This window comes from Rousettus aegyptiacus, unplaced genomic scaffold, assembly GCF_014176215.1.
Source record: "Rousettus aegyptiacus isolate mRouAeg1 unplaced genomic scaffold, mRouAeg1.p scaffold_m13_p_3, whole genome shotgun sequence".
In the NCBI taxonomy this organism is placed as follows: Eukaryota; Metazoa; Chordata; class Mammalia; order Chiroptera; family Pteropodidae; genus Rousettus; species Rousettus aegyptiacus.
Genome location: NW_023416306.1, coordinates 70,329,254 through 70,339,945, shown reverse-complemented (window position 1 = coordinate 70,339,945; position 10,692 = coordinate 70,329,254).

Below are 10,692 nucleotides of genomic sequence, written 5' to 3'. Positions count from 1 at the left end.
CATAATTGAAACAGTTATACTTAGTTGTGCTTGTGATGGAAAACCTACGCTGATTTTTTTAACCTGTGAATCATGGTTTTTATGGTGGGAAAGTCAAATGGAAGCCACTAGAGCTGCATTTATCCAGAAAATCATAAACCACAGCCCTGGAGAGATTGCTGAGATTAGTGCCACTATGAAGGACTTGAAAGATGCAAGTGTGTTGATTCCCACAACATCCTGAGGAAACTCTTCTACTTGGACTTAGGGGGGGAAAAAAGTGGAATTGGAAGAATGACAGTATATTGAATGAGCTTAACTAGTTGGTGAATTCAATTGTAGTGTTGAAACTAAGGTGGTTGAATTGCACACACACAGTAAAACATGCCTGAATGGTTCTGAATCCCCCGAGAAGCCCAAAGCCTTTTTCTCCATCTTTGTCACTAAGGCCAAGCAAAAGTAATTTTCTAGGGGTTACACATGTGTTTGTATTTCAAGATATGCCTTCCAAGACTAAAAAGAAGTTGTTGCAGCTGACTCCACCAAAAAAAACAAAAGGCGTGGTGTTTCCTGGGTATCTTTCTTTTTGGAGTAAACATATGCTTTGTTTTGCTATGTTTCTTCAGCATACTTATCAAGTAACCCAAAGCACTGATAGTTTTCATGAGGCCCAGAAAAGGAGAGATCTCTGTAATAGTTCTAGGTTGCTGTGCAAGTTGCCATACCACTTGAGTCATAAGCCAATGATGCTGATAGCATCAACGACAGTTGGGAAGTTGAGATGCTTTTTGAAGACTTAGGCAGGCGCCCATCAGGAAATCACAGCACAGGTTCTTAAGATATTGGAGCAAAACCCTCCTCTCCTTTTGAGTCGCAGGCCTCGGCCTGCTACTGGGCCTTAGTAGAGACTAAATGTTTAACCATGTGTCATCACGTTACAGTGCAACTTGGGCCACCTATTGTGCACGGAAGGTATCTGACCCAACAAGCTATAATTTGGACGTGCACAGCAGCATTCTATTACAAAATGGAAGTGGTATGCACAGGAAAAAATGTTAGCAGGCTCTGAAGGATCAAGTAAGTTAGATAAGTTGCATTAGGAAGTGGCCCAAATGCCCATGGCCCCACTCTTACCTTTCTTCTCCCAGTCTTCACCGATGGCCTTGTGGAAAGTTCCCTACAATCAACTGACTGAGAACAAGAAGACTCTGTCCTGGTTTTGAAATCCTGCAGCATGATATGCAGGCACCACCCAAATGTGTGACATCGCTGAAGCACAGTGGCGAAGTGACAGCTCCCTAGTGGGCAGAACTAGCTGTGCACCAGATTGTTGTTCCACTTTGCTTGGAGAGAGAAAGGTTCAGACGTGTGATTATATTCTGATTGGTGAGCTGTGGCTGATGGTTTGGCTGGATGACTGGGGACTTGAATGGAACGTGATAGTAAAATCAGTAAAAAGCCATTAGTAGAAAAGTTATGGATGTATATAATCCTCTCTGAATTGGCAAAATCTGTGAAGAAATGTGTGTCCCATGTGAATGCTCACCAAAAAGTACCTTGACAAAAGAGGATTTAAATAATTCAGTGGATGGTGTGACACATTCTGTGGCTTCTGGTCACCCTCTTTCCTCATCCATACCTGTTTCACTCAATGGGTGCATTAACAAAGTTGTGGTGGTGTCAGGGATGGAGGTTATGTGTGGTCCTAACTACATAAACATCCATTCCCTAAGGCCAACCTGGCTATGGCCACTGCAGAGTGCCGCCCCTGTGAGCAACAGACCGCCACTGAGTCCCTGATATGATACTGTTCTCCAGAGTGATCAGTAAGCTACCTGGTGACAGATTGATGACAAAGGACTGCTTTCATCATGAAAAAGATAGGATTCTGTTCTTCGTGATATAGACGTTACCCTGGATATAGATCTGCTACTCGCAACGCTTCTGCTAAAATTACCAATCCATGGACTGACAGAATGCCTTATGCAGAATCATGGGATTCCGCACGGCATTACTTCTTGTTCATGGACCTCACTTCACAGCCAAAGTAATGCAGCTAGCTTCACAGAATGGTGAAATGGCCTTTCGAAGACACAGTTACAGTGTTAGCTATGCGGCACTCCTTAGCAATGATGAGGGATGCCTATCCAGGAAGCTATACATGGTGAATGAGATTCCAATTTGGTGGCATTTCTCCAAAAGCCAGGATTCAAGATTCCAAGAATGAAGGGGTGGAAATGGGAGAGGCATCATTCACTATTTCCACTAGTGACCCAGTAGTAAAATTTTTGCTTCCTGTTTCCACAACCATATACTCTACTGCCCTAGAGTTTTTAGTTCTAGAAAAAAGAATGCTTACACCAGGAACTACAACAATGATTCCACTGAACTGGAATTTAAGACTGTTTTCCAGCCACTTTGGGTCCCTCGTGCCCTTATTCAACAGGAGAATAAGGTAGTTTTGGTTTGGGCTGGGACAATTAACCCAAACCACCAAGGGTAACGATTTCTTCTCCACAATGTGAGTCAGGAAGTAGGTTGGACTACAAAGGATTCTGAAAGATGTCCTGTAATCAAGGTCAATGGAAAATAAAAACACCCCTATGCAGGCAAGACTAGTAACAACTTGGATCACCATACCAGCTAAAGAACCACAACTAGCTGAGATACTTCGTGAGGACAATGGGAATATAGAATAAGTAGTGGAGGAACATAGTCGTCGTTATAGTTAAGCTATTGTAACCACGTCTCCACATGACCAAAGATTGTAATTAAGAACATGTTCTAATAATTTAGTTATGAATGTGTTTGTGTGTTTATATATAAAATATCTTTCACTTTTCCTCTCTTATTCAATTATCATTTAGCATTACAAGCAATGGCTTTCTATCATAGCATTTTAAATATTCTCGATCTTACATCATACTGTTTAAACTATGAGATATTAAAGAGAAGAATAATTATCACTCTCATCACTTTATCTCCTCTGGTGAAGGAGTTAGTGTGTTTGCACTTGTACCAGGATAGTTGTATCATGCCAGGCAGAATTATGAGCTTCTTAGTGTCTTTATTTAACAGCTAAGTATGGATCGAGGAGATGTATACAGGTACCAAGTTAGCAAGGGGTGGACTCGTGATGGTTAATCTTCTGTGCCAACCTGACTGGGCCTGTCAGCACAGATGCATTTGGTCAAATATCATAAGTGTGTCTGTGAGGATGCTTGGGGTAAGATTAACATTTCAATAGGTATGACTAGGAATGCAGATTGCTTGGCATGTGAGCTGCCCTCATCCAATCACTAGAAAGCATGAATAAAAGAAAAGTCTTGAACTCTTTTGGGTAAGAGAGTGCTCCTTCTGCCTGATTGCCTTCTATCTGGGACACTGGTCTTTTCCTGTCTTTGGATTCAACCGGAAACACTGGTCCCTCCTTGGTCTGGATTTGCCAGCTTTTTGACTAGAATTTAGACCATCAGCACTCTGGGTTTCTAGCTTGCCAAATGCTGATCTTGAGCTTCTCTGTTTCCATAATCGCATGGTCAAACCCTTAAATAAATTTCTTTCTCTCTATATATATCCCATTTCTCTGGAGAACCCTGAATAATATTTTCTGATAGCTATCTATGAACCTAAGGGGTCGCTGGACATCAGATTAAAAACCATGCCATAGATGTTTTTAGTGCTCAGGATTAACCCAAAAGGCATGGAACGTACAGGACAAATGTGTTCTCAAACTTTCCATGATGCAGTATACTTGGCTCTCGTCTTATCAACTGTGCAACACTCACAAACCTTCCAATTTTCCCCTGTTATCTCATATTCAAAGAAGCACTCCTACCTCAGTATACATATTTTGTGTCAGGGTCCATGACCTCACATACCTATGGTAGACAAATTCTCATGATGTTATAAACCTGCCAGGGAGACAGCCTTCAGGGGCACTTATACTCTGCGTGTGACTACTGCGACTTTTTTTATTGACCCAGCTGATTGCCCCTAGGTCCTCTCAGTTCGCTGCTGTCTTCATCTCAATTATTGAGATCAGTATCTTGTGTAATAGGCATAGGGCCACGATGTTATCTTCTCATTACTCAAATTGTTGCCTGCCGCTGTGAAGTTGTTGCTTGACAATCTAGTGCCTGAACCACAACACTGAGGATTTAATAATGAATAACCGATTATACACTTGCATTCAGGAAATAAATGTCATGAGATTGGGACATAAAGTAGTAGTGATACTGGTTAATATTTTCTTGAGACTGTTCAAGAATTGTCCTTCATTAAATCTGTATACACGATAAAAAGAGAGATAAGGCGGGAAAAAAGAAAGACCGATTTGCTCGCTATTTACTTATATTGATTTGTTCATTACCCCCATGAAAAAACGTGAAGTGCCACATGACTCTACTTTTATGAATTATTACCCACTATGGATCCACTACAGATGGCACTGATCTATTTGTAAGTATTAAAGACAAAATCAACAACCCTCATAACAAATCGTCTTCTACCACAGAGAACTCCCCATAACAATATGAATCTGTAAGTTCTCAACTAATACAAGCAGTGTTTGTTGAGGTGGGGAAGAGAGCGGAAGACTCTCACACTGTCTGTGAGTGTAAACTGGCTCAGCATTTTTGGAGGGCAATTTAAAAATATCTACATAAGTCCTAATGGCCATGTGGTAAGTTTTCCAAGAAGCGAAAGAAACAGCCACACAAATGTAAAGAATATTGGTACGATATTGTCCAAGTTTATAATATTAAGAAAAACAATCCAAAGACAAGCAAAATTTCACCAAGAGAATTGTCCAACACAATTGAATTCTCTATGGGCATTAAAAAAAGACAGAGATCTATAAGTACTGATGTAAAGGAAGAACATGACATGATATTGAGTAAAGTAAGTTGCATGTAAATTTATCTGGCATAAATAACAAAAGAAATGGCAGGGCTTAATTTATTCTTTACTTAGGCAATTAAGTGACATAGAACGAACACTGCGGAACATTGAATCTTTGATCCCCGATTGTTCTCCTGTCCATCCGATAAAGGTTTTTCATCCAAAAAACCTTTAAAGAAGTTCAACTTCTATCTTATAGGTATGGAAGAGCAGCCAAAACAATCCTCAGGTGAATTCATCCTTCTCCTTGGGCCTTACATTGAAAAGAACACCCAAAGGAGAAATGTTGTCAACCCAGCTCTACAGAGACTCACATCTCCTTAGGGAAATCAGAATTTAGCTGTTAGGCAGACATCCAACTCTGCTTCCACAGAGTACCACAGACTGGAAATGGAGAGGGTGACCTTATAAACGACAGGAATGTATTTCTCACAGTTTTGGAAGCTGGAAATCCAAGATCACATCACCATTAAGTATGCAGTCCAGTGAGGGCCTATTTACTGGTTCATAGATGCCCATCTTTTCCATGTCCACACATGAAGGAAGAAGTAAGGGCACTAACCCTTACTTCTTGAGGACTCGCTCCACACTCATGACCCGATCAGCTCCTGAAACCCCATCTCCTCATACCATCTTCTCCAGAGCTGGGATTTCATCACATGAAGCTGGGGCCGCACATATTCAGTCTGTAGCAAACCCCCAGTGTTTCTCTGCTCTTGGTCCACCCCAATGCAGCATCAGTCACCACCATCCTGATATTAGTTTGTATTTGTCGAGAACCTGCCCAGTGCCAATGCTAATGCTTTGTATACATGAGTACTGAGCCTTAAAACAAGTATTTTCTCATTCCTGTTTTACAGAATAAGAAGGTTTCTTATTCTGAGAGAGGTTCCCTGGTATGCCCAAGCTTCACACATTGGCAAGCCGGCAGTCTGTGCCCTGAACCTGCACACTCATTTCTGCTTGGCCTCTCTCCTACCTGAAAACACACCCTTGGGCATAGGTTGATCTCGTGACTATCTCAGAGAGGCCCACTCTCCATGTGAGCCAGCACGTCAAAGTCTCCCACGAGACAGTCATTTAAAATCAACATAGATTCCAGTGTCCACGAGAAACCTGCAGTCTGTTAAACTAGAGATCATTTCCTTTTGAGAAAATCATTTCTTCAGGATACTAAATGGCACCCATCAGTACCCAAGATCCTGAGAGTGCACTGCGGCTCCCAAAGCACTGACTGTAATGGAAGCCTGTTGATTGAAAAGTACCATTTTATTCTTTCTGTGGCGGACTGCATTTTCCGGAGATATCCATATCAATACCTTCAATTCCAATTCCATGTAATCTTCTTTTTAAAAAGAGCTTGGTACTCCTTCAATTGAATAATGGGCTCTATGTTTCTCTCGTAAACCTAGTGGACTGTGTTCACCGCCTCTTACACAACATGGGGAAAGTCATGCGATATGACACTTGTGTATAAGAATACCGCACGCTTCCACCTTGCTGTGTGGGAACAAGTCCTCTTGGAACCCAGCTATCGAATGGAGTCTTCTTCATCAACATTCATCTCCTCCACCTCCCTTGCATAGGCAGCTGTACTTCCCTGCTCATTTGGTTTTGGGTTGGGCTGTATGACTTGCTTTGTCTAATAGAACAAGTGGGAAGGGACAATTTGCCTATTCTGAGCACAGGCTCTTCTGCATACCCTCTTGTATCTCTGTCATTTCCACATGAAGAGCATGACTTGGCTAATCCACGGATAACTAGAGAAGTATGAAACAGGGTGAGCTGAACCCAGCCTAGACCGGAAAACCTCTGGCTCTACCACAGACCTATGTGTAACAATAAAAAATCATTGTTCTCAGGCAGGACTTTGGTGTGTTGTGCGACATAGTCATAGTTAACCAATACAGAAATTTTGAATTTTTGTTTGAGTATGCTGACAAGACAAGCCCAGGGAAAATGCCCTGGCCTCAGAGCTAGAGATTACCTGAACTCTGTCTGTTGACATTATTTACAATTTGAGGGGAGGAATGGAGAAGAAAGATGTCACCTAACTTTTCATATCAGGTTATAATTGGATACATAAAGAGTGAAAAAAAGGAGTATATTATAGCATGTGTACTTTTATGGGCTGAGATAATACAGTCGATCTATGACTTTGCATGGGCAACCAACTGCAAGTAAGTTAATCATGGTACATAGAAACATGTGACAATGAAACCCGAAAGGTAGATTTTATTGGAACAACAGACCTCTGGCTCCATGGCCTCAGTGCATTTTCCATTAGAAAATGTTGTCGAACATTGGCACAAAGCCCTTCATGCTTTCTTGTGGCTTCACATAAATCAAAGTGGCCTGCTAGTAAAGCAGCTGGGTGTAGATTTTAAAACCACCTCTAATGTCTTCCCACGTGACCTCAGTGTGCTTTGTCGCTAAATGCAAAGAAAGGCCTGAAACTGCCGACGAACAGAGACGGTCTCTCTGGAGCACAAGCACCCACAATCCACAGTCATACTGAGAAGCTCCTCAAAGCAGCCGCAAATGCTGTGACAAAAATGATGTTAGAGAGAAAGATGATACTCTTTGCTATATTTGTCTATCAGATGGCACTGTTGAACATCAAACATTCTTTAACATAGTGTGTAAATGAGCCATTTTCAGGACCAATGCCTGTAGATAAATCATTGGTAAATTTATGCAATGACAGCAGCCATTGTGTTGGACAACGAATTAGCTCCTGACATTTTGCATTACATGTATAAAGTTCGAGTGCTCGACAACTTCTCATTTTTATCAAGGAAAATATCTAAATTGCAAATAAGCACACGAATGCCTATTCTCTGCCATTAGAAATTAGGGTAGTCAAATAAAGATCACGATGATATATCACTACATGGCGATTGGCTAAAATAAAAAATAGTGACAAGACCAAATGCTGATAAGAATGCAAAGAAAATAGATCACTTATTCGCTGCTGGTGGGAATGTAAAATGGTACAGCTATTCTAGCAACTAGTTTAGCAGTTTCTATATGTTTACAACTTTCTAAGCTATAATAGACATGAAACATTGTATTAATTCTAGATGTACAACATAATGATTTGGTATCTGCATATATTACAAAAGAAATACCACCAAAAGTATAATTAACATCCTTCACGTCATATACTTACGCTTTATTTTTCTTATGATGAGAACATTTAAGATTTACTCTTTTTTCATCCTCTTTTTCTTTTTTAAAAAGACAATTAAAATTATAAGGGTGACATTGGTTAATAAAATCAAATAAGTTTCAAGCGTACAGTTCAACAGTATGTCATATAAATATTGCATTGTTTGTCCGCCACCTAAAGTTCAGTTTCTTCTGTCACCAAATATTTGATCCCTCTTACCCTGTCTACCTTCCCCTACCCTGCTTCCCTCTGGTAACCACCAGTCCACTGTCAGTGTCCATGAGTCTCTGTTCGTTTGTCATGTTTACCTGTTGCTTTTAGTTTTATACCGCATGTGAGTGAAATCATATTGTTTTCAACTTTTTCTGTCTGCCATCTGTCTCCTTGGGAAGTGTCTATTCAGATTCTCTGCTCATTTTTAATTGGATTATTTGTTTCTTGGATATCAGTGCCTTATTGAAAACATCACTTGTAAATATATTCTCAGATGGTTGTCTCAGAATCGAGAGTCCAAAGATAGACCCTGTATTTATTGACAAATAATTTTCAACAAAGGAGCCAAAAACATATACTAGAGAAAGGAAAGCCTCTTCAATACATGGTGCTGGGAAAACTGGAAAGCCACCAGCAAAAGAGTGAAACGACTGCATTCTATCACCGCACACCAACGATCACTCAAAACAAATCAAGTACCTGAATATAGGACCTGAAACAAAATTGCGTAGAAGAAAATGTAAGTACTAAATTCATGGGCCTTGGATTTAGGGAGGATTTTATGAATTTGACCTCAAAGCTTCCAGGAAGTCAAAGCAAAAATAAATGAATGGGATTATATCAAACTAAAAAACTTTTGCACAGCAAAAGAAACCGTCGACAAGACTAAGGTTTATACGATTTACTTTTTTCATGTGATGAGAACACTTAAGATTTCCTCTCCTGACAACTTTCAGATATAATCGTATCTTGAGATAGCGTGGGTTCGGTTCCAGACACCACGATAAAGCAAATATCACAATAAAGTGAGTCATGCACGTTTTTTTTGGTTTCCTGGTGCACATAAACTTCATGTTTACACTATAGTGTAGTCTATTGAGTGTGGAATAGCATTATGTCTAAATGAACAATATACGTACTCTAATTAAATATACTTTACTGCTAAAAATGGCTAACTGTCATCTGAGTCTTCGAGCACGTCATTACCTGTTTGCTGGTGGAAGTTCTTATCTTCAGTTTATAAAAAATGCTGTATCTGTGAACACAATAAAAAGAAGCATCATAAAATGAGGTACATAATACAGTTTTATTAACAAGAGTCACTGTGCAAGCAGTCCATTATACCTCACAATTATTTATTTATAACTGAAATTTTGTATCATTTGATCACTTTAACCAAGAAATCTCTTATAAAACTAAATATGCAGTTTCCGTTCGACCCGGGCTTGCATTTATTCTTCCAATCAAGCCCTCCTTCTTGAAAGTCCTTCAGGTGCAGCTGGTCAAACCTTCTTCCAGGACTGATCAGGAGATCGGATCACTCTCTGCAATCCCCAGTGATCCATTTAAGATGAATTCACATCTCAGTCAGTCAACCAGTAGCGATGTTATGCTCTTAGACAAGAGGCTTTCTCCTTTTCCCAAGTCTACCATCCTCATACTTACACAAGTCTATAATTGCCAAAAGTGAGTATAAAAACTCTGAGAAGAAAGCCAACAACAGAGAGAACGAACGGACAAAAAGAAAGTGCACCTCAATAGATTAATCCCGATTTCACTAGGGTTTTGATGGAATGTGGCTCTGCTTTGAGAAAAACTACCCCATTTCACATAGAGAACACGTTAACTGTTTTAAAGATTACTGTCTCATGGAGAAACCAATAGAAATAGGGTACTGTAAATAAGAGTCCATAAAAAGGGGCAATTGGCTGAGCCGTAATATGGTAGACAGCGGCAAGAAAATCTCCTGGTTAACCTATCACCTATTGAACCTGGAGATATAGATAGCACTGAACAAGGCTGGAATATTAGGAAACTGCAGAAAATCTTCAGTGTGTAGGAATGTATTGGTTACTCCTTGCAACCTTTGCTAAGCTGCAGCAAGAAACACACTTCTCTTAATAAGAAACTCCTCCGCATGCTAGTACATCTGAAAACAGAGAAAAGAGAATAAAACCTAGTTTGAACTACCCTTTCTGTGTACAAACAATTGAAGACGTTTTAGATTCTATGTATCATTATTCTTGCAGGTTTAGAGAAAGTAAATTCTCTGCTCAGACTAAAGTTGGAATTGAGGCTGAAGTAGAAGAGGAGATAAGATAGGGGTAAGAATCTATAGGTTTGGTTTGGTTTTGTCCCCTCGAATATTTTAAATTTAATTTTTAATATTTTTTAACATTCTTAACTCATACATTTATTTCTCCCACTCCCCACCCCTACCTCTGGCAACTACCAATCTGTTCTCATATCTACAAGTTTGGTTTCTTGTTTGTTTGTTTGTTTTGATTTGATTTGTTTGCTTCAAATACCCATATATGAGAAAGACCATATGATATTTGCTTTTTTGGTCAAACTGATTTCACTTAGAGTAATGCCGTCAAGCTCTATTCATTTTGCAGCAAACTGCAAAATTTTATTTTATTTTC